Source organism: Arachis ipaensis, chromosome B8 (genome assembly GCF_059453495.1).
Source record: "Arachis ipaensis isolate K30076 ecotype BB chromosome B8, ASM5945349v1, whole genome shotgun sequence".
Classification (NCBI taxonomy): Eukaryota; Viridiplantae; Streptophyta; class Magnoliopsida; order Fabales; family Fabaceae; genus Arachis; species Arachis ipaensis.
In genome coordinates, this window is record NC_142443.1 from 45,193,029 (window position 1) to 45,218,625 (window position 25,597).

Genomic DNA, 25,597 nt, shown 5'->3' on the forward strand with positions numbered 1-25,597 from the left:
ATTGCTTGGAAGAGTGCTAGGAGGGAGTTCAGTAATTTTCTTACTCAGCTGACCCACTTGTGCCTCCAAATTTCTAATGGAGGACCTTGTTTCAGTCATGAAACTTTGAGTGTTTTAATGAGATCAGAGGCTATGGTTGCTAAGTTAGAGTGGCTCTGCTTAGAATTCTCTGTCTGCTGCTGAGAAGGTGATGGAAAAGGTTTGCCATTGCTAAACCTGTTTCTTCCACCATTATTGTTGTTGAACCCTTGTTGAGGCCTCTGTTGGTCCTTCCATGAGAGATTTGGATGGTTTCTCCGTGAAGGATTGTAGGTGTTTCCATAGGGTTCTCCCATGTAATTCACCTCTTCCATTGATGGGTTCTCAAGATCATAAGCTTCTTCTTCAGTTGAAGCGTCCTTAGTACTGCCTAGTGCATATTGCATTCCAGACAGACTTTGAGAAATTATATTGACTTGCTGAGTCAATATCTTGTTCTGAGCCAATATGGCATTCAGAGTATCAATATCAAGAACTCCTTTTTTCTGATTTGTCCCATTATTCACAGGATTCCTTTCAGAAGTGTACATGAATTGGTTATTTGCAACCATTTTAATGAGTTCCCGAGCTTCTACAGGCGTCTTCTTCAGATGAAGAGATCCTCCAGCAGAGCTGTCCAATGACATCTTGGACAGTTCAGACAGACCATCATAGAAAATACCTATGATGCTCCATTCAGAAAGCATGTCAGAAGGACACTTTCTGATTAATTGTTTATATCTTTCCCAAGCTTCATAGAGGGATTCACCTTCCTTCTGTCTGAAGGTTTGGACTTCCACTCTAAGCTTACTCAATTTTTGAGGTGGAAAGAACTTTGCCAAGAAGGCATTGACTAGCTTTTCCCAAGAATTTAGCCAAAAACTGATGAAGATCTTCCAATGGAAGTCCATGAAACTTGCAATTCTGTTGCATTAGAGAAACTAATTGAGGCTTAAGCTCAAAGTTGTTTGCTCCAATGGTAGGGATAGAGATGCTTCTCCCATAGAAGTCGGGAGTAGGTGCAGTAAAGTCACCCAGCACCTTCCTTGCATTGTTGGCATTGTTGTTGTTTTCGGCTGCCGTATCTTCTTCTAGTTTGAAGATTTCTGTTAGGTCCTCTCTAGAGAGTTGTGCTTTTGCTTCTCTTAGCTTTCGCTTCAAGGTCCTTTCAGGTTCAGGGTCAGCCTCAACAAGAATGCTTTTGTCTTTGCTCCTACTCATATGAAAGAGAAGAAAACAAGAAAGTATGGAATCCTCTATATCACAGTATAGAGATTCCTTGAGGTATCAGAGGAAAAGAAGAATAGAAGGAGGAGGTAGAAGAATTCGAACTTATCAAGAGAGATAGAGTTCGAACTATTGAAAATGGAGGAGTGTTAGTCCTTAAATAGAAGGATGTGAGAAGAGGGGAAGAATTTTCGAAAATAAATTAAAAAGATTTTGAAATAATTGAAAGAAATTTTGAAAATTTGATTGATGATTTTCGAAAATTAAAGTTGGGAAAGAAATAAAATGATTTTTGAAAAAGATTTTTGAAATTAGAAATAAAAAAGATATGATTGAAAATTAATTTTGAAAAAGATGTGATTAAGAAGATATGATTGAAAATATATGGTTTTAAAAAGATATAATTGAAAAGATATGATTGAAAAACAATTTAAAAAGATTTTATTTTTAAAATTAATGACTTGGCTAACAAGAAAAGATATGATTCAAACATTAAACCTTTCTCAGTAGAAAAGGCAACATACTTGAAATTTTTGAATCAAATCATTAATTGTTAGCAAGTATTTTTGAAAATGGAAAGAAATTGATTTTAAAAATATATGATTGAAAAGATATGATTTGAAAAAGATTTGATTTTGAAAAATTATGAAAACTTGAAAAAATGTGCATTAAAAACAAAATCTTCCCTCTTGTGTCATCCTGGCGTTAAACGCCCAGAATGGTATCCATTCTGGCGTTTAACGCCCAAAACCCTACCTTTTTGGCCGTTAAACGCCCAGCCAGGTACCCTGGCTGGCGTTTAAACGCCAGTTTTCCTTCCTCACTGGGCGTTTTGAACACCCAACTTTTTCTGTGTGATTCCTCTGCTGTATGTTCTGAATCTTCAATTCTCTGTATTACAGACTTGAAAAGACACAATTTAAAATTTTTTTGATTTTTTAATGATGAGAAACAATCAAAATGCAACTAAACTAGGATCAAATCAACAATGCATGCAAGACATTAAACTTAAAAGTTTGTATACTATTGACACTAACAAAGAGAATGCATATGAGAAACAGCAAAAGACACAAAACAAGAGAATTTAAAGATCAGAGCAAGGAAATCATCAAGAACATCTTGAAGATCAATGAAGAACATAATGCATAAAATTTCGAAGAATGCAAGAGAAAGAAAAACATGCAATTGACACCAAACTTAAAATGAGACACTAGACTCAAACAAGAAACATAAAAATATTATTGGTTTTAAGATTTTATAATTTTTTTGGATTTTTCAAAAATTATATGGAAAAATAAAGGAATCAAAATTCTTAATGAGAATTCCAGGAATCATGCAATGTTAGTCTAAAGTTGTAGTCTAAAAAGATTAGACATGGCTAGCCAAGCTTCAGCAGGACATTACAGTCAAGAGCTAAATTGATGAGAATCAATCAGCTTTAGTGATGATGAAAACATCATCTGAAACTCTAGAATTCATTCTTAAGAACTCTGAAGAACAAAATAAAATAAAATTACCTAATCTAAGCAACAAGATGAACCGTCAGTTGTCCAAACTCGAACAATCCCCGGCAACGGCGCCAAAAACTTGGTGCACGAAATTGTGATCATCAATGGCGCCATCAACATGGTATGCTCAATTGTAATCTCAACTCTTTATCACAACTCCGCACAACTAACTAGCAAGTGCACTGGGTCGTCCAAGTAATAAACCTTACGCGAGTAAGGGTCGATCCCACGGAGATTGTTGGTATGAAGCAAGCTATGGTCATCTTGTAAATCTCCGTCAGGCAAATTCAAATGGTTATGGAGGAATAATAATTAAAATATGAATAAAACATAAAATAAAGATAGAGATACTTATGTAATTCATTGGTGAGAATTTCAGATAAGCGTATGGAGATGCTTTGTCCCTTCCGTCTCTCTGCTTTCCTACTGTCTTCATCCAATCCTTCTTACTCCCTTCCATGGCAAGCTGTATGTTGGGCATCACCGTTGTCAATGGCTACAGTCCCGTCCTCTCAGTGAAAATGTTCAACGCACTCTGTCACAGCACGGCTATTCATCTGTCGGTTCTCGATCATGTCGGAATAGAATCCAGCGATTCTTTTGCGTCTGTCACTAACGCCCCACAATCATGAGTTTGAAGCTCATCATAGTCATTCAATCCTTGAATCCTACTCAGAATACCACAGACAAGGTTTAGACCTTCCGGATTCTCAAGAATGCCGCCATCAATTCTAGCTTATACCACGAAGATTCTGATTAAGGAATCCAAGAGATATCCACTCAATCGAAGGTAGAACGGAGGTGGTTGTCAGGCACACGTTCATAGGTGAGAATGATGATGAGTGTCACGGATCATCACATTCATCAAGTTGAAGAACAAGTGATATCTTAGAACAAGAACAAGTTGAATTGAATAGAAGAACAATAGTAATTGCATTAATACTCGAGGTACAGCAGAGCTCCACACCTTAATCTATGGTGTGTAGAAACTCTACCATTAAAAATATATAAGTGATAATGGTGATCATTGGCTTCGGCCCCAGAGAGGAAACCAGAAGAACCAAGATGAAAATACAATAGCAAAAGGTCCTATTTATAGAGAACTAGTAGCCTAGGGTTTACAGAAATGAGTAAATGACGTAAAAATCCACTTCCGGGCCCACTTGGTGTGTGCTTGGGCTGAGCATTGAAGCATTTTCGTGTAGAGACTTCTCTTGGAGTTAAACGCCAGCTTTTGTGCCAGTTTGGGCGTTTAACTCCCACTTTGGTGCCAGTTCCGGCGTTAAACGCTGGGAATTTTTGAGCTGATTTGGAACGCCGGTTTGGGCCATTAAATCTTAGGCAAAGTATAAACTATTATATATTGCTGGAAAGCCCTGGATGTCTACTTTCCAACTCAATTGAGAGCGCATCAATTGGGCTTCTGTAGCTCGAGAAAATTCACTTCGAGTGCAGGGAGGTCAGAATCCAACAGCATCTGTAGTCCTTTTCAGCCTCTGAATCAGATTTTTGCTCAGGTCCCTCAATTTCAGCCAGAAAATACCTGAAATCACAGAAAAACACACAAACTCATAGTAAAATCTAGAAAAGTGAATTTTAATTAAAAACTAATAAAAATATAATAAAAACTAACTAAAACATGTTAAAAACATACTAAAAACAATGCCAAAAAGCGTATAAATTATCCGCTCATCATCCTTTCAGGTTCAGGGTCAGCCTCAACAAGAATGATTTTGTCTTTGCTTCTGCTCATATGAAAGAGAAGAGAACAAGAAAGTATGGAATCCTCTATGTCACAGTATAGAGATTCCTTGAGGTGTCAGAGGAAAAGAAGAATAGAAGGAGGAGGTAGGAAGAAAAGAATTCGAACTTATCAAGAGGGATAGAGTTCGAATTGTTGATAGTGAAGGAGTGTTAGTCCTTTAATAGAAGGATGTGAGAAGAGGGGAAGAATTTTCGAAAATAAAGTAAAAAGTTTTTGAAATAATTAAAAGAAATTTTGAAAATTTGATTAATGATTTTCGAAAACTAAGATTGGGAAAGAAATAAAGTGATTTTGAAAAAGATTTTTGAAATTGAAATTCAAAGAGATATGATTGCAAATAAATTTTGAAAAAGATGTGATTAAGAAGATATGATTGAAAAGATATGGTTTTAAAAAAAGATATGATTGAAAAACAATTTAAAAAGATTTGACTTTTAAAATTAATGACTTGGCTAACAAGAAATTTAAAAGATATGATTCAGACATTAAACCTTTCTTAACAGAATAAGCAACACACTTGAAATTTTTGAATCAAATCATTAATTGTTAGCAAGTATTTTTGAAAATGGAAAGAAATTGATTTTGAAAATATATGATTGAAAAGATATGATTTGAAAAAGATTTGATTTTGAAAAGTTATGAAAACTTGAAAAAAATTTGAATTAAAAACAAAATCTTCCCTCTTGTGCCATCCTGGCGTTAAACGCCCAGAATGGTATCCATTCTGGCGTTTAACACCCAAAACACTACCTTTTTGGGCGTTAAACGCCCAGGCAGGTACCCTGGCTGGCGTTTAAACGCCAGTTTTCCTTCCTCACTGGGCGTTTTGAATGCCCAGATTTTTCTGTGTAATTCCTTTGCTGCATGTTCTGAATCTTCAATTCTCTGTATTATTGACTTGAAAAGACACAATTTTGAAAATTTTTTGAATTTTTAATGGTGAAAAACAATCAAAATGCAACTAATCATGGAAAACTAAGATTAAATCAACAATGCATGCAAGATACAAAACTTAGAAGTTTGTATACTACTGACTATAATAATTTAAAGATGCATGTAAGAAACAACTAAACAAACAAAACAAGAGAATTTAAAGATCAGAGCAAGGAAATCATCAAGAATAACTTGAAGATCAATGAAGAACATAATGCATGTAATTTTCGAAAATTAGAAAAATAAAGACATGCAATTGACACCAAACTTAAAATTAGACACTAGACTCAAACAAGAAACATAAAATTATTTTTTGGTTTTTATGATTTTATAATTTTTTTGGATTTTTTCGAAAATTATATGGAAAAGAAAATTAAGGGTATCAAAATTCTTAATAAGAATTTCCAGGAATCATGCAATGTTAGTCTAAAGCTGCAGTCTAAAAAGATTAGACATGGCTAGCCAAGCTTCAGCAGGACATTACATTCAAGAGCTAAATTGATGAGAATCAATCAGCTTTGGTGATGATGAAAACATCACTTGAAACTCTAGAATTCATTCTTAAGAACTCTGAAGAACAAAATAAAATTACCTATTCTAAGCAACAAGAGGAACCGTCAGTTGTCCAAACTCGAACAATCCCCGGCAACGGCGCCAAAAACTTGGTGCACGAAATTGTGATCATCAATGGCGCCATCAACATGGTATGCACAATTGTAATCTCAACTCTTTATCACAACTTCGCACAACTAACCAGCAAGTGCACTGGGTCGTCCAAGTAATAAACCTTACGCGAGTAAGGGTCGATCCCACGGAGATTGTTGGTATGAAGCAAGCTATGGTCATCTTGTAAATCTCATTCAGGCGGATTCAAATGGTTATGGATGATTAATAATTAAAAGATAAATAAAACATAAAATAAAGATAGAGATACTTATGTAATTCATTGGTGACAATTTCAGATAAGCGTATGGAGATGCTTTGTCCCTTCTGTCTCTCTGCTTTCCTACTGTCTTCATCTAATCCTTCTTACTCCTTTCCATGGCAAGCTGTATGTTGGGCATCACCGTTGTCAATGGCTACATCCCGTCCTCTCAGTGAAAATGTTCAACGCGCTCTGTCACAGCATGGCTAATCATCTGTCGGTTCTCGATCATGTTGGAATAGGATCCATTGATCCTTTTGCGTCTGTCACTATGCCCAACACTCGCGAGTTTGAAGCTCGTCACAGTCATTCAATCCTTGAATCCTACTCAGAATACCACAGACAAGGTTTAGACTTTCCGGATTCTCAAGAATGGCCGCCAATGGATTCTAGCTTATACCACGAAGATTCTGATTAAGGAATCCAAGAGATACACACTCAATCGAAGGTAGAACGGAGGTGGTTGTCAGGCACACGTTCATAGGCGAGAATGATGATAAGTGTCACGGATCATCACATTCATCAGGTTGAAGAACAAGTGATATCTTAGAACAAGAATAGGCTGAATTGAATAGAAGAACAATAGTAATTGCATTGATACTCGAGGTACAGCAAAGCTCCACACCTTAATCTATGGTGTGTAGAAACTCTACCATTGAAAATATATAAGAACAAGGTCTAGGCATGGTCGTGAGGCCAGCCCCCATGGTCTAAGAACTAAACGTTCAAAGATGATCCGAAGATTAAAATACAATAGCAAAAGGTCCTATTTATAGAGAATTAGTAGCCTAGTGTTTACAGAAATGAGTAAATGACGTAAAAATCCACTTCCGGGCCCACTTGGTGTGTGCTTGGGCTGAGCATTGAAGCTGCCATGTGTAGAGACTTTTCTTGGAGTTAAACGCCAGCTTTTGTGCCAGTTTGGGCGTTTAACTCCAGCTTTTGTGCCAGTTCTGGCTTTAAACGACAAAATTCTTAAGCTGACTTGGAACGCCTGTTTGGGCCATCAAATCTCGAGCAAAGTATAGACTATTATATATTGCTGGAAAGCCCAAGATGTCTACTTTCCAACGCAATTGAGAGCGCACCAATTAGGATTTTGTAGCTCCAGAAAATCCACTTCGAGTGCAGGGAGGTTGATGAGAGAACTTTTGCGTGGTTTAGAAATTTGCGGATAAATCCTCGTTGCAAGTATAGTTTCTAAACCTTCAAAAGTCCTTTCATACAAACGTTTTGGGTGTCACAAGTAACAAACCCCTTAAAAATTGTTAACCGAGTATTCAAACCTCGGGTCGTCTTCTCAAGGAACTGCGAGGAAGTATGTTCTTATTATTGGTTATAAAGGTTGTAATCGGGGTTTAGAAGGTGAGAAGCAAGTAATTTAAATGACGAGTGAATTAAATGGCAATTAAAAATAAATAATAACTGTAAAACAACTTTTGGCAAGATAAGGGAAATTAGAGGTCCAACTTAGTTATCTCTCTCAACTATAATGAAAGTTGAATCTAAACTCCACTTGGTCAACCTTTACCAGGGCAAAGGAAAGTCAAGGGACTAATTAAATTGACTTTTGAATCCTAATTATTTCCTAAGAAAAGGTTGGGATTATTTAAGTTCAGCTCAATTAGCAAGATAACGATTATCAATTACGTTGAGTTTAATAACTGTTGAGTTATTGAATTCTTAACCAGGACCAAAAGGGGAAAAAAGTAAAATTGCTAAAATAATAAAAACGTCCTTAGATGGGAAGCAATGATAACTTAAATCAAAGAGAACAATCATAAACTGAAAATACCTCAAATATCATTAATTCAAATAACTGTCTGTAACATGAAAGAATTCATAGATCCAATTATAAAGGTAAATAGCCAACTCAGATACTGAAATAAATAAATAGAGTAAAAGGGAAGTTTAAAACAAAGAAATATAAAACGTGGATTGAGAGTCACTCTTAAAACAAGAAGAAATCCTAAATCCTAAAAGAGAGAGAGGAGAAGATCTCCCTCTCAACTAAATCTAAATCATTGAAAACTAAAATTATGCGAGCTCCCCCTGATTGGATGCATTCCTCCACTTTATAACCTCTAATCTATGCTTTCTGTGCTTGGATCTGGGCCAAAAAGGGCTTCAGAAATCGCTGGGGGCGTATTCTGTAAATTCTGATACGTGGCCTCTGTCACGCGTCCGCGTGGGTCACGCGGTCGCGTCATCTGGAACTTTTCCTTTCCACGTGGTCGCGTCAGTCATGCGACCGCGTCATGTGCGTTCTGCTTAAGGCGAGTGGTCGCTTCAGTCATGCGGCCGCGTCGCTGCTTCTTTGCTTCTGGCACGCGATCGCGTTGTCCATGCGATCGCGTGGATACCAGTTTCCTTAAAGCTCCGTTTTGCCTTCTCCTTCCATTTTTTTATGTTTTCTTTTTCATCCTTTAAGTCATTCAGCCTTAGGAAACCTGAAGCTACTCAACACACTAATCACGGCATCAAATGGAAATAAAGGTAATTAAAATAATTAATTTTTTAAAGCTTAGGAAACATGTTTTTCACAATATGACATAATAAGGAAGGGAAAGTAAAACCATGCAATTAATGTGAATAAGTAATTGAAGAGTTGAATAAATCACTCTAATTAAGCACAAAAGAACTCATGAAATATGGGTTTATCAACCTCCCCACACTTAAACACTAGCATGTCCTCATGCTAAATCCAAGGTAAATAATTAAGGTTAAAGTGATGGAATGTTATGAAATGCAACCTATGCTAAATGCATCTACCTAATGAGTCATGCAATTCTAATTCATCCACTCATATATAAAGCCTACATGTAGTCAAATTATTTTCACATTCTCAAGGAGATATATATACATATATAGCTAACCCTCAAATAATAAAGCATTTTTTTTGCAAATGAGATGAGAGAAAAAAAACTTGCAAGACAATCAGAGATAAATGTTAATGAGCTTTCGAACCCTCACTGGATTTTGTGTTTTCTCTCTAATCACTCAGTATTTATTGGGTTAATCACTCTATTATTCTTTTTATTCTTCCTTTCTATAACCTTGTTTTTCGTCTAACCAATCAGCAATTATAGAACATAGTCATACCAAAACTCATGAGGTCTTTACTTATATGTATAAGGCTAAGTGAGCTAATAAGTGAGCTAATAAGTGAATCCTTAATTAGAATAAGATCTCACCTAATATACATACTTAGTAAAACAATGCTTCTTTACCTATTCTCCCTATTTTCTTGCTTTTGATGTCACATGCTCATGTTTCAATTCTTGTTTTTATCCCATGTGCATTGCTTTTTATTTTGCATTGGGGAGTTCTTTTTGTATCCCCTTATTTACATGCTTGAAAACTAACTTCTCTTTTTTTTTTTTGAATACACATGGTAATTTTAATTAATTTGAATTTTCATGAGCCTGCTTCCCAAAATTTTGAGTTGCTTTATTCTTTTTAATTTTTCTGCCTTTTGTCTTTATCAACTATATTCCCAATAAGTTTCTCACATTTTGCTCTATTTATAATTTTCTATCTTAAGCTAACCAAGGATTCACTTGGGATTTTCTTTTGTTTTTCTGCTTAAGGCTAGTAATTTGGCTAAAATAGAATAAGGGGTTTTTTTTTTTAAAAAGCTCAAAGGGGGCTAACAAAGGTGATGTAAAAGGTAGGCTAATTTGGGGTAAGTGAGCTAAAATCAAATGATGGCCTCAATCATTATTTTGAGATGTACCTATATTCTATAATCGGACATATAGACTAAAACAAAGTAAAGAACACCAGAATAAGAAAGAAGGTTGGAACACACAGGAATAAAAATTATGGTTTGAATGTAACCATACAGTTAAGCTCAAAACTCACAGGCTATGTATTCTCTAGCTAAAAAATTATTTATCACTTATGTATGTCATGCAGGTTTAGTTAAAAATTCTCATTATTCTCTTAAAAAGTAATTTAGGGTAGCCTTTGAAGTTTTAATGTTTCTCCTTGATGAAATGTTGTCAGCTTAACTACATCATGTAATGCTATATATACAAGGTTTTATGGATCTAAATCTATTATGTTCAAGTTCCTAGCTTACTCTTTTTTATATTTGTCAATTTAAACTAAGCTATAATTAAGCTATCTTATGTAAAAAGGTAAACTATACTGATTGATCCACTAATAAGTTAGAATTGCAAACTAAACTAAATAACTAAAATGAACTAAATAACTAAAATATGAACAAAAAATGCAAAATGCAGAAAATAGAGTAAAATACACAAGTAGCAATGTATAAGTACTCAGAAAATAACAATAAAAGAAAAAGAGAAAAATACAGAAAAATATCCAAAATAAAAGAAAAAGTATGTAGTAGTTCACCAAAATAAATGCCAGAGATGGCGACCTCCCCACACTTAAAATGAAGCATCGTCCCCGATGCTCAATCAAGCCGGGTGTGAAGGAGTGTCATCACTGGTAGGGATGGTAGCTGGGGTCTCTGTGGCGGTGGTGGGCTGAGAGTCTGGCTGCTGTAGAGGGGGGACTGACTGTATCGGGATCTCTGGATCTGCAGCCTCAAGCTGATGTGGGGCCTCCTGCTGTGGTGTAGCGTGCTCTGTGCCTGCCTGCTGATGAGTCTCCGCCTGGGAATGAGGCTCCTCCTCGTGCTCATCCTCCTCCTCCTCTGATGGCTCTGATGGTGTGTCGGGCTCGGAGGAGATGTCGGCGCCCTGTCTGATCATCGGCGACGCTATTCCCATCTGAAGCTGATGATCAGACAGGGCGCCGACGTCCCCTCCGAGCCCGACACACCATCAGAGCCATCAGAGGAGGAGGAGGATGAGCACGAGGAGGAGCCTCATTCCCAGGCGGAGACTCATCAGCAGGCAGGCACAGAGCACACTACACCACAGTAGGAGGCCCCACATCAGCTTGAGGCTGCAGATCCGGAGATCCCGATCCAATCAGTCCCCCCTCTACCGCAGCCAGACTCTCAGCCTACCATCGCCACAGAGACCCCAGCTACCATCCCTACCAGTGATGACACTCCGTCACACCCGGCTTGATTGAGCATCGGGGACGATGCTTCATTTTTAAGTGTGGGGAGGTCGCCATCTCTGGCGTTTATTTTGGTGAACTACTACATACTTTTTCTTTTATTTTGGATATTTTTCTGTATTTTTCTCTTTTTCTTTTATTGTTATTTTCTGAGTACTTATACATTGCTACTTGTGTATTTTACTCTATTTTCTGCATTTTGCATTTTTTGTTCATATTTTAGTTATTTAGTTCATTTTAGTTATTTAGTTTAGTTTACAATTCTAACTTATTAGTGGATCAATTAGTATAGTTTACCTTTTTACATAAGATAGCTTAATTATAGCTTAGTTTAAATTGACAAATATAAAAAAGAGTAAGCTAGGAACTTGAACATAATAGATTTAGATCCATAAAACCTTGTATATATAGCATTACATGATGTAGTTAAACTGACAACATTTCATCAAGAAGAAACATTAAAACTTCAAAGGCTACCCTAAATTACTTTTTAAGAGAATAATGAGAATTTTTAACTAAACCTGCATGACATACATAAGTGATAAATGATTTTTCAGCTAGAGAACACATAGCCTGTGAGTTTGGAGCTTAACTGTATGGTTACATTCAAACCATAATTTTTATTCCTGTGTGTTCCAACCTTCTTTCTTATTCTGGTGTTCTTTACTTTGTTTTAGTCTATATGTCCGATTATAGAATATAGGTACATCTCAAAATAATGATTGAGACCATCATTTGATTTTAGCTCACTTACCCCAAATTAGCCTATCTTTTACATCACCTTTGTTAGCCCCCTTTGAGCTTTTTTAAAAAAAAATCCCCTTATTCTATTTTAGCCAAATTACTAGCCTTAAGCAGAAAAACAAAAGAAAATCCCAAGTGAATCCTTGGTTAGCTTAAGATAGAAAATTATAAATAGAGTAAAATGTGGGAAACTTATTGGGAACATAGTTGATAAAGACAAAAGGTAGAAAAATTAAAAAGAATAAAGCAACTCAAAATTTTGGGAAGCAAGCTCATGAAAATTCAAATTAATTAAAATTACCATGTGTATTCAAAAAAAAAAAAAGAGAAGTTAGTTTTCAAGCATGTAAATAAGGGGATACAAAAAGAACTCCCCAATGCAAAATAAAAAGCAATGCACATGGGATAAAAACAAGAATTGAAACATGAGCGTGTGACATCAAAAGCGAGAAAATAGGGAAAATAGGTAAAGAAGCATTGTTTTACTAAGTATGTATGTTAGGTGAGATCTTAGTCTAATTAAGGATTCACTTATTAGCTCACTTAGCCTTATACATATATCCTTACCCTTTGCCTTGACCCCATTACAACCTTAATTAAAGACCTCATGAGTTTTGGTATGACTATGTTCTATAATTGTTGATTGGTTAGACGAAAAACAAGGTTATAGAAAGGAAGAATAAAAAGAAGAATAAAGTGATTAACCCAATAAACACTGAGTGATTAGAGAGAAAACACAAAATCCAGTGAGGGTTCGAAAGCTCATTAACATTTATCTCTGATTGTCTTGCAAGTTTTTTTTCTCTCATCTCATTTGCAAAAAAAAAAAATACTTTATTATTTGAGGGTTAGCTATATATGTATATATATCTCCTTGAGAATGTGAAAATAATTTGACTACATGTAGGCTTTATATATGAGTGGATAAATTAGAATTGCATGACTCATTAGGTAGATGCATTTAGCATAGGTTGCATTTCATAACATTCCATCACTTTAACCTTAATTATTTACCTTGGATTTAGCATGAGGACATGCTAGTGTTTAAGTGTGGGGAGGTTGATAAACCCATATTTCATGAGTTCTTTTGTACTTAATTAGAGTGATTTATTCAACTCTTCACCTACTTATTCACATTAATTGCATGGTTTTACTTTCCCTTCCTTATTATGTCATATTGTGAAAAACATGTTTCCTAAGCTTTAAAAAATTAATTATTTTATTTACCTTTATTTCCATTCGATGCCGTGATTAGTGTGTTGAGTAGCTTCAGGTTTTCTAAGGCTGAATGACTTAAAGGATGAAAAAGGAAACATACAAAAATGGAAGGATAAGGCAAAACAGAGCTTTAAGGAAACTGGTATCCACGCGATCGCATGGACGACGCGATCGCGTGCCAGAAGCAAAGAAGCAGCGACGCGGCCGCATGACTGAAGCGACCGCTCGCCTTAAGCAGAACGCACATGACGCGGTCGCATGACTGACGCCACCGCGTGAAAAGGAAAAGTTCCAGATGACGCGACCGCGTGACCCACGCGGACGCGTGACAGAGGCCACGTATCAGAATTTACAGAATACGCCCCCAGCAATTTCTGAAGCCCTTTTTGGCCCAAATCCAAGCACAGAAAGCATAGATTAGAGGTTATAAAGTGGAGGAATGCATCCATTCAGTGGGAGCTCGCATAATTTTAGTTTTCAATGATTTAGATTTAGTTGAGAGGGAGATCTTCTCCTCTCTCTCTTTTAGGATTTAGGATTTCTTCTTGTTTTAAGAGTGACTCTCAATCCAGGTTTTATATTTCCTTGTTTTAAACTTCCCTTTTACTCTATTTATTTATTTCAGTATCTGAGTTGGCTATTTACCTTTATAATTGGATCTATGAATTCTTTCATGTTACAGACAGTTATTTGAATTAATGATATTTGAGGTATTTTCAGTTTATGATTGTTCTCTTTGATTTAAGTTATCATTGCTTCCCATCTAAGGACGTTTTTATTATTTCAGCAATTTTACTTTTTTCCCCTTTTGGTCCTGGTTAAGAATTCAGTAACTCAACAGTTATTAAACTCAACGTAATTGACAATCGTTATCTTGCTAATTGAGCTGAACTTAAATAATCCCAACCTTTTCTTAGGAAATAATTAGGATTCAAAAGTCAATTTAATTAGTCCCTTGACTTTCCTTTGCCCTGGTAAAGGTTGACCAAGTGGAGTTTAGATTCAACTTTCATTATAGTTGAGAGAGATAACTAAGTTGGACCTCTAATTTTCCTTATCTTGCCAAAAGTTGTTTTACAGTTATTATTTATTTTTAATTGCCATTTAATTCACTCGTCATTTAAATTACTTGCTTCTCACCTTCTAAACCCCGATTACAACCTTTATAACCAATAATAAGAACATACTTCCTTGCAGTTCCTTGAGAAGATGACCCGAGTTTTGAATACTCGGTTAACAATTTCTAAGGGTCGATCCCACGAGCATTGATGGACTAAGCAACAATAGTTTTTGATAGGCTTAGTTAGACAAACAAAAATTGGTGTTGAGATGCAGTATAAAAGAGATTAAACAATATAAAAAATATTGAAGAAGGGCAAGTAATTAAGTTGGGAATAATATATATAGAAGACAGTTAAGGCTTCAGAGTTATCTATTTTCTGGATTGACTTTTCTTATTAACTATTTTAATTATGCAAGATTTAATTCATGGCAAACTATTTATGACTAGACCCTAATTCCTTAGACCTTCCTAGTCTTCTCTAAAATTCATCAACTGCCAATTCCTTGGTCAATTAATTCCAATTAGAGGGTGATGATCGAATCCTAGTTTATATGCCACAAGAATCCTAATTATTCAAAGATAAAGGGATTATATGTCACGTATCCCGTTAAATACAAACAATTAGAAATTCAGGATAATATGTTTTCAAGCTATTTTTCAAGTAAAGAGCTTTTCCAAGTTTTACAAGAACTCAAATAGAACATGGGTCATACTTCCGTTCCACCCAAATTCATAAAATAAAGAACGAAAACAATTATTAAAATATAAATCAAAACATGAATTAAAATAGAAAAATAATATTATCAATCCATACAATAGACAGAGCTCCTAACCTTAACAGTGGAGGTTTAGTTGCTCATGGAAAAGAGAAAATAAGGATTCAGGTAAAAATGTACCGCCCCAATCTGATGGCATCAGATCCCTTTTTATAACTAATCCTAATAAATTTAAAATCTAATATTAAAAATTAAATTTAAAATAATATCTTTTCCTAATTTAAGATTTGAATTTAAATTTGAATTAATTAACAGATCTTCAGTTGATGGGTGGGTACCACTTGTTCTGTCCATTCTGCAGCTTTTAATCTGTATTTTCTGGGCTGAAAACTGAGTTAAAACAGCCCAGAAATCGCCCCCAGCGTTTTTCTGCATTTTCTGCACATGGCGCATGTGATGCGTCCGCGTCGTCCACGCGTTCGCGTCATTTGTGCAGATTCCAGTCCACGCGATCGCGTCAGGCACGCGATCGCGTCATTGCAATTTCCTCCATTCCGCGCGGTCGCGTGAGCCATGCATCCGCGTCGGTATTCGCTGGTCATCTCCTTGGCTTCTTCTCTTTCTCTGCAGAAACTCCATTAAATTCTGCCAAATGCTACCTAAAATAACAGTATTGTACAAAACTCAAAATAGCATCCATAGTGGCTAAAATATAATTAATTCTTAATTAAATTCAACAATTTAGATGTAAATTCACTTGAAAAAGATAGACAAGATGCTCACGCATCACAACACCAAACTTAAACTGTTGCTTGTCCTCAAGCAACCAACACTAATATAAGCTTAGGATGTGAATTTGCATGAGAATGAGAGTTCGATTAAGCTCATGTCTCTTCTTATAGTGGGGTTTACAACTGCAATCCTGAATAGTTTTGGCATCTCATTTTATCCTTTGAAGTTCAGAATGATTGGCATCCATAGGAACTCATAATTCAGATAGTGTTATTGACTCTCCTAGTTCAGTATGTTGATTCTTGAACACAGCTACTTTATGAGTCTTGGCAGTGACCCTAAGCATTTTGTTTTCCAGTATTACCACCGGATACATAAATGCCACAGACACATAACTGGGTGAACCTTTTCAGATTGTGACTCAGCTTTGCTAGAGTCCCCAGTTAGAGGTGCCCAGAGTTCTTAAGCACACTCTTTTTGCTTTGGATCACGACTTTAACTGTTCAGTCTCAAGCTTTTCACTTGACACCTTCACGCCACAAGCACATGGTTAGGGACAGCTTGATTTAGCCGCTTAGGCCAGGATTTTATTCCTTAGGGCCCTCCTATCCATTAATGCTCAAAGTCTTGGATCCTTTTTACCCTTTGCCTTTTAGTTTAAAGGGTTATTGATGCCAAGGCATCTTAGGCTAGTTTCACTAGCATTTTTCTGTTAGTTTTAGTTGTTTTATGCATTTTCTTGAGCTTAAAGTAACCAAGAATGGTTAAATGAATAACAAAGCAATGAACCATCCAAACAGTATGATTTTGATGCAAATTCCATGAGTTTTTAGTTATATTACTTGAATGCTATGAATGGAAGATTTCTCATGAAATTTTGCAAGACTTTGATGCAATTGTTTGGATGATTTCAGGGAAGAAGAGGCTAGGCAAGGAAGCAACAAAATCAATAAAGGAAGCTTGAATATCACATGTGGAGTTTAAGTTCCAGTTTAAGCTTAAACTGGAGCTTAAACGCCAGAATCATGAAGGCTAAGAAATGCTGGAACTGGCGTTTAACCTCCAGTTTAACCTTAAACTGGAAGTTAAACGCCAGAATGAGAATTTCACCAAGGGAGCATTTCCACGTTTAAGCTCCAGTTTAACCTTAAACTGGAGCTTAAACGTGTTCGACACAATTCTCACCAGGAAGCATTTCCACGTTTAACCTCCAGTTTAACCTTAAACTGGAGGTTAAACGCCAGAAGTAAGAAAGGCACCAGGAGCATTCCACGTTTAAGCTCCAGTTTAACCTTAAACTGGAGCTTAAACGTGTTCAACTATTTCTCTCCTCGAGGGTTGCTTTCTCATTTCCACGTTTAAGCTTCAGTTTAACCTTAAACTGAAGCTTAAACGTGTTCGACTATTTCTCTCCTCCAGGGTTGCTTTCTCATTTCCACGTTTAAGCTTCAGTTTAACCTTAAACTGAAGCTTAAACGTGTTCGACCCAATTGCTCCTCCAGGGTTGCTTTCTTCATTTCCACGTTTAAGCTTCAGTTTAACCTTAAACTGAAGCTTAAACGTGTTCGACATTTCACACTCCTGGGTTGCTTTCTTCAATTTCCACGTTTAAGTTTCAGTTTAACCTTAAACTGAAACTTAAACTTCAACTTAAACGCCACTTTTTGAAAGGGGTTTCTGGGCCAAATATATTGAAGTTTAAGTTAGCATTTGAGCACAAACATTAACTTAAACGTATTATGGTATGAAACCCAATTGAATATCATGTTTATGGGATTGGGCCTGAAGAATTGATGAGTCTGGAGCTTTAATTTGTTGAGTCTTGTGTCATTACTTGTTTATCACTAAGTTTGCTCAATGAATGTTACAGAATTGGATCACAGCCTCAGCAGGATTATGGACCATAAACCCAAAGCAAAAGGAAATCAGGGAAAGGCCTCAAAGCCCAAGAAACACAACAGAAGCTCAATTTAGAAAGTGTATAAATAGGATAGAATTTAAGTTAGTAAAGGGAGTTTTTACACACAAAGAACTTTGGATCATTTTCTTTTAAGTTTGTAATTGAATTCAGAGCTATGACTCACTAAACCCCTTTCATTGGGTTAGGGAGCTCTATTGTAATTCAATGAATCAATAATAGTTTTATCTTCTTCTTCAATCTTTTCTCTTGAATTTTGTTAGAAAGCTTCTCGATCTAATTCCATTGGGTCGTTGTCTTGGGAAAGAAACTACCCATAATTGGAATCCTTCGGAACCTTGGGAAAGGAATGGAGGATTCATGCTAGAGAAGCTTTCTCACAGTGAATTGGATTGGGGTTTGGATGGATATTGTGACATGTAATCCTACCAAATTGTGGTTCATGAAACTGTGTGGTATAATCAGTGATCGAGCATCATCTCTTCTTATGAACATTTAAACCAAGGGATTGGGAATTTGTTTGTTTTTAGAGAGAATTGGTGAGCCAAGGGATTGGGATCCAATCATATAAGATTGCCAAGCAAAATTCAATGAATGCATTGGTTGAGGAAGAGATAAAAGTTGTTTTGATTCGGAGATCTCAATATCTCCTAACACCCAATGAACTCCCCATTTCTGATTTACCACTTTCTCTTTACATTCGGCAATTAAATTCATGCAATCACCCCCATCCCTTTTAATTTCAGCAATTTAGCTTCTCGCTCTTTAATTCATGCAATTTTACATTCCGCAATTCTCATCTAAATCTTGATTCCGCTCAACTAGAACATACTTCTAATCCGAATTGCTCACTCAACCAATCCTTGTGGGATTCGACCTCACTCTATTGTGAGTTTTTACTTGACGATAACCGGTGCACTTGCCGGAAGGAATTTTGCCGATCGTGCAATTTCCTAAATCGTAGCATATCCAGTTTATGCACATCAAGTTTATGGCGCCGTTGCCGGGGATTGGTTTTCGATTGACAATTCTCAAATTGGAAGTTAACTAGATTGAGCATTTTTCTTGCTTTGTTAATTCAGTTCAAGTTACTTGTTGAATTTTAATTTCTGCACTCTGTTACATGCTTTCTTTCTTTATGCCTTTAAATTCAAGCAACTAACTCACTGACTCACTAACTATTTGAATTAATTCCTCAACTGCTCTAACCATACTCTTCCATTAACCAAGAGTATTTCACTTGTTTGGTGCCTGTGCTGAGTTCTTGTATGACAGGTAGGAGAGGAGAGACATCAACTCCTCCATATACCGAACCAGAGAGGACCCTTCATAGACTTAGAAGGGAAGCAAGAGGGAAGAGAGTACTGAGAGAAGAGGAATCTGAAGGAGAATCTGAGGACAATTTTGAGGAAGCTTTAGATCTCAACATGGATAGAGAAGTTCACAATCATGAGAGGACTGATGGAAACAATGCCATTCCTGAGAGGAGGGTTCTTAGTTCATACATAAACCCAACCTCTGGGAATTGTGGTAGCAGCATTCAGAAACCACCCATTCAGGCCAACAATTTTGAACTCAAACCACAGCTAATATCACTTGTGGAGGATCATTGTTCATTTGGTGGGAGTGCTAATGAAGATCCAAACCAACATCTCACAAAATTCCTGAGAATTTGCGACACTGTGAAGTCCAATAGAGTCTAGGAAGATACCTATAAACTGCTCTTGTTCCCATTTTCACTTAGGGACAAGGCAGCTAAGTGGCTGGAATCATTCTCAAGGGGGAGTCTAACAACCTGGGATGAGGTGGAAAGCAAGTTTCTGGCACGTTTCTACCCCCCACAAAAGGTCAATAGGCTTCGATCTGAGGTTCAGACTTTTAGACAACAAGATGGTGAAACTCTCTACGAGGCATGGGAGAGATTCAAGGATTTGACAAGGAAATGCCCACCAGACATGTTCCATGACTGGGTGCAATTGCATATTTTCTATGATGGACGTTCTTATGAATCAAGGAAGGCTGTAGACCATTCATCAGGAGGTTCATTGAACAGGAAAAAGACTGTGGAAGAAGCCATTGAAGTGATTGAGACAGTGGCTGAGAATGAGTATTACTACGCTTCAGAGAGACACAACACTAAGGGAGTCATGGAGCTGAACCATGTTGATACAATTTTAGCCCAAAACAAGGTGTTTGCCAAGCAACTAGCAGAGCTCACCAGGAAATTAGAAACAAAGCAAGTGGCTGCAATACACACACAAGATCAAGAGGAAGTAAGCACTGAAGGAGGTGATTGGGAAGAGGCCAACTATGTGGGAAACCAACAAAGGCAATCATATGATCCACATTCCAACACTTTCAACCCAGGATGGAAAAACCACCCAAACTTTGGGTGGGGGAACCAACAAACCCAACCACAAAACCACAAACCTTACAACCATAACCAACATAACAATTCCACATACCAAAACTCCAACCAAAGATCATACCAAGCCACACAAAACACTTACTCCCAACCATCATATCATGGCCAAAATAATCAACCTACCCAACCTAATCCGAACTAACAATTTCAAGATCAATTAAACAGGATAGAAGGAATGCTTGCAACCATGGGTCAGGACATAAGTGAGTTGAAAAGCTTTAGGGATGATGTGAGATCTACCTTAAGGAACCATGGTGAAAAACTCAAGAGGATGGAGTCTCAAGTAGGAGAGCTATCTCAACAGGCCCCCAAGTCAACTGCAGTGTTCCCTAGTGACACAGAAAAGAATCCTAAAGGGGAACAAAAGGGAGTGAGATAGGAAGAATACAAGGCCATCACCATATTGAAGGAAGTCTCAGAAGAAGAAGGAATCAGACCCTCAGAACAGGAGCCAGAAATCTTGAAGGAAGGTGTGGAAGAAGCTAAGCAGGAAAGTGAAACTGAGCAAGCCAAGGAACTGCAAAAAGGCATGCTGGAAACATACCAACCAAAAGCACCATTTCCTCAGAGGTTAGGAGGAGGTGAAAAAGGGAAAACCTATTCAAAGTTTTTAGAGACATTTAAGTCTCTCCATATCAATATGCCCTTTCTTGAGATTCTCCAGCAGATGCCTACACATATCAAGTATTTAAAAGAATTGCTGAGCAAGAAAAGAGTTTTGAAGGGAGGACAAACTGTAATAATGAACAAAGAATGCAGTGCCCTCATCAAGAAGGACATAATCTCTAAGAAAACAGACCCAGGAAGTTTTCATATCCCCTGCATCATAGGGGAAACAAAAATTGACAGAGGATTCTGTGATCTAGGAGCTAGCATAAATGTGATGCCTCTGACTCTTATGAAGAGGCTACAACTGAATGAGGTGAGATCCACTGATGTAATCATACAACTGGCTGACAAAACTCAGAAGCAAGATGAAGGGGTAGTAGAAAATGTGCTGGTGAAAGTGGGAAATTATTTCTTCCCCACAGACTTTGTCATTTTGGACATGGAGGAAAGCTACCTACACCCTATCATTCTGGGAAGGCCATTTCTAGCCACTGCTAGAGCGCTCATAGATGTAGAACAAGGAGAGCTAATCTTGAGAATACATGATGAACAGCTCATTTTCAATGTTTTCAAACCTGCATCTGAGCCTGAACCAGAACCTGAAAAGCCTAAGGATGATAGTAGCCATCTGTGTTTGGAGGAAAGCAATCCAGCAACTGAAACTCTGAAACAGTCCTTGGAAGGCAAACAAGAATTGCAAGAGTTAAAGCCACAAGAATCAATAGAAACAGATCAGAAGGATCCTCCTGGCATAAGGGTCAATGAAGAAATCATCAAGAGAAGGGGAAGAATTGTAAAGAAATTGCCAAGAGGGTGGAGAAACAAGAAAATTCCCACTGAAGGTTTCTCTCCGGGAGATAAAGTGATATCAAGTCATTATCTGCCAATCCCACCTGGCCTCAAAACCATTCCTTCCCAGCTCCCTCAAGTGTTCACAATCAGGAAAGTTCTTTCTATGGAACATTTAGAAGTCATGAAGGAATCAAATGGGGACGTTTTCATAGTGAGAGGAGAAGACATCAAGCACTACAATCCACCCTAACAAGGGACAACTGTCAAGCTAGTGACGTTAAAGAAGCGCTTGTTGGGAGGCAACCCAACCTGAGGTAATACCCCTTTGCTGTTTCTTTTATTTGTTTCAATAAAAAGGGTGAAGTAGTTTCTGTGCATTGCAAAGAATTAAGTTTGGTGTTTCACACCAAACAATGAATTCGTGGATCAATAATTCAAAGGGGAATGTGTGACTCTAAGTTTGGTGTTCCACCATAAAGATCAACTGAACACAACAACCTTTGAATTATATGAAAGGAACAACCATTCTAAGCAATCACAGAAATGCTTAAAATCCTTAGCAGCAACTTCATTCCAAGGAGAACTCAAGGATTCAAAGAACAGAGAAGTAAGTAGGAGACTAAGTTTGGTGTTCACACACCAACTTAAGACTCAGACACTTACCCATACATAGTTGAGCTAACCACTCAAGTGCTTGAGAAGCAAGCAACTTCATCACTCTTTGCAGGAAAGGAAACAAGGATCTTAAAGCATGAAGCAACAACTAGGAGAAGAAGGAGAAATCAAATTGTTTCCTGGCAACAAAGAGAAAACAAGGAATTTCACAAGCTGGTGTTGTTCCTTGACAATTCTTTAAAAAGGGCAAACAAAAGCATGCTTGTTCTGGTTTAAACTGTAATTGTTGAATCTTTCTGGAATGTGAAGTTCTAGTATGTTTGTCTGTTTATTGCTTTGAATAAAGTGAATGCCTAGATGTTTGGATATAACTTTACCTTCTTAAACAAATGCTTGCCATGCTTGTTCTGTTTTCAAAAATAAAAGAAAAGTTTGAACAAAAGTAACTTGGCTCAATTAGTGACAAATCAAGTAGAATTAAGTGGTGGTATGCATGCTTGATTGTTTAGTCAGATCACTGGAAATAGAGTGTAGAATTATCATTTTTTGTGTAGAAATTGAAAACTGTCTATGGATCTTGATGAATAAATGTCTTTGGCCATGAAAAAGAAAGAAAAAGAAGAAGAAAAAGCCACTGAAAAAGGGCAACCAAAAAGCAAAAAAAAAAAAATTGAGAAAATAAGCTAGGCACCAATGGTTTGAACTTCTGAGACAAATGCCTGTGGTGTTTATGTATTAAGGATATGCTTGGATGAATAGGTTCTGAGGAGTGTTTCAACACTTGGTAACTTGGGTTAACTAACCCGGGATTATCAACCAAAAGTCCATTATCAAGAGCAACCTAAATACAAAACATTTAGTCACACAAAGAGGTGCTGGGCACCAATGTCTCAAGAAGAAATGTGAACTAAAATGCCTGGAGTGGATATGTGTAGTGCACTGATAAGAAAAAGAAAATGCCAAAGGCTTGTGCAACACATGACACTAAGCAAACAAGGAGCAAAGGAGCTCTAAGAAAAAGAAAAGAAAAACAAAGAAGAGAAAAGTGCCAAGGACATAAGAATAACAAGAGGCCATAGCAGTGTTTGATGGATGCAATGAAAAAGTGATAATCTTACCTGATAAGAATGAAAAAGTGATACTGCAACTTTCTGCATAAAACCCTTCTGATGAACTTCAAATGCTTGCTAATATAGCCAATGTAATTGCTTTCTGTTTCATACTTTCTTCTCAAATAACTCAGGACTTGCTTAGGGACAAGCAAGTATTAAGTTTGGTGTTGTGATGCCAAGGCATCTTAGGCTAGTTTCACTAGCATTTTTCTGTTAGTTTTAGTTGTTTTATGCATTTTCTTGAGCTTAAAGTAACCAAGAATGGTTAAATGAATAACAAAGCAATGAACCATCCAAACAGTATGATTTTGATGCAAATTCCATGAGTTTTTAGTTATATTACTTGAATGCTATGAATGGAAGATTTCTCATGAAATTTTGCAAGACTTTGATGCAATTGTTTGGATGATTTCAGGGAAGAAGAGGCTAGGCAAGGAAGCAACAAAATCAATAAAGGAAGCTTGAATATCACATGTGGAGTTTAAGTTCCAGTTTAAGCTTAAACTGGAGCTTAAACGCCAGAATCATGAAGGTTAAGAAATGCTGGAACTGGCGTTTAACCTCCAGTTTAACCTTAAACTGGAAGTTAAACGCCAGAATGAGAATTTCACCAAGGGAGCATTTCCACGTTTAAGCTCTAGTTTAACCTTAAACTGGAGCTTAAACGTGTTCGACACAATTCTCACCAGGAAGCATTTCCACGTTTAACCTCCAGTTTAACCTTAAACTGGAGGTTAAACGCCAGAAGTAAGAAAGGCACCAGGAGCATTCCACGTTTAAGCTCCAGTTTAACCTTAAACTGGAGCTTAAACGTGTTCGACTATTTCTCTCCTCCAGGGTTGCTTTCTCATTTCCACGTTTAAGCTTCAGTTTAACCTTAAACTGAAGCTTAAACGTGTTCGACCCAATTGCTCCTCCAGGGTTGCTTTCTTCATTTCCACGTTTAAGCTTCAGTTTAACCTTAAACTGAAGCTTAAACGTGTTCGACATTTCACACTCCTGGGTTGCTTTCTTCAATTTCCACGTTTAAGTTTCAGTTTAACCTTAAACTGAAACTTAAACTTCAACTTAAACGCCACTTTTTGAAAGGGGTTTCTGGGCCAAATATATTGAAGTTTAAGTTAGCATTTGAGCACAAACATTAACTTAAACGTATTATGGTATGAAACCCAATTGAATATCATGTTTATGGGATTGGGCCTGAAGAATTGATGAGTCTGGAGCTTTAATTTGTTGAGTCTTGTGTCATTACTTGTTTATCACTAAGTTTGCTCAATGAATGTTACAGAATTGGATCACAGCCTCAGCAGGATTATGGACCATAAACCCAAAGCAAAAGGAAATCAGGGAAAGGCCTCAAAGCCCAAGAAACACAACAGAAGCTCAATTTAGAAAGTGTATAAATAGGATAGAATTTAAGTTAGTAAAGGGAGTTTTTACACACAAAGAACTTTGGATCATTTTCTTTTAAGTTTGTAATTGAATTCAGAGCTATGACTCACTAAACCCCTTTCATTGGGTTAGGGAGCTCTATTGTAATTCAATGAATCAATAATAGTTTTATCTTCTTCTTCAATCTTTTCTCTTGAATTTTGTTAGAAAGCTTCTCGATCTAATTCCATTGGGTCGTTGTCTTGGGAAAGAAACTACCCATAATTGGAATCCTTCGGAACCTTGGGAAAGGAATGGAGGATTCATGCTAGAGAAGCTTTCTCACAGTGAATTGGATTGGGGTTTGGATGGATATTGTGACATGTAATCCTACCAAATTGTGGTTCATGAAACTGTGTGGTATAATCAGTGATCGAGCATCATCTCTTCTTATGAACATTTAAACCAAGGGATTGGGAATTTGTTTGTTTTTAGAGAGAATTGGTGAGCCAAGGGATTGGGATCCAATCATATAAGATTGCCAAGCAAAATTCAATGAATGCATTGGTTGAGGAAGAGATAAAAGTTGTTTTGATTCGGAGATCTCAATATCTCCTAACACCCAATGAACTCCCCATTTCTGATTTACCACTTTCTCTTTACATTCGGCAATTAAATTCATGCAATCACCCCCATCCCTTTTAATTTCAGCAATTTAGCTTCTCGCTCTTTAATTCATGCAATTTTACATTCCGCAATTCTCATCTAAATCTTGATTCCGCTCAACTAGAACATACTTCTAATCCGAATTGCTCACTCAACCAATCCTTGTGGGATTCGACCTCACTCTATTGTGAGTTTTT

The 25,597-nt window shown here is 36.9% G+C and overlaps 2 non-coding genes across 2 annotated transcripts; one reads left to right on the forward strand and one right to left on the reverse strand.

Annotated features, from left to right (window-relative positions):
• Positions 1-719: 719 nt before the first annotated feature.
• Positions 720-827, forward strand: LOC148547889 (small nucleolar RNA R71). Its single transcript, XR_015898175.1, has one exon. It is a non-coding gene; the product is annotated as a small nucleolar RNA R71 (small nucleolar RNA).
• An 18,836-nt stretch (positions 828-19,663) lies between these two features.
• On the reverse strand, positions 19,664-19,767 carry LOC148547890 (small nucleolar RNA R71). Its single transcript, XR_015898107.1, has one exon. It is a non-coding gene; the product is annotated as a small nucleolar RNA R71 (small nucleolar RNA).
• Positions 19,768-25,597: the final 5,830 nt, after the last annotated feature.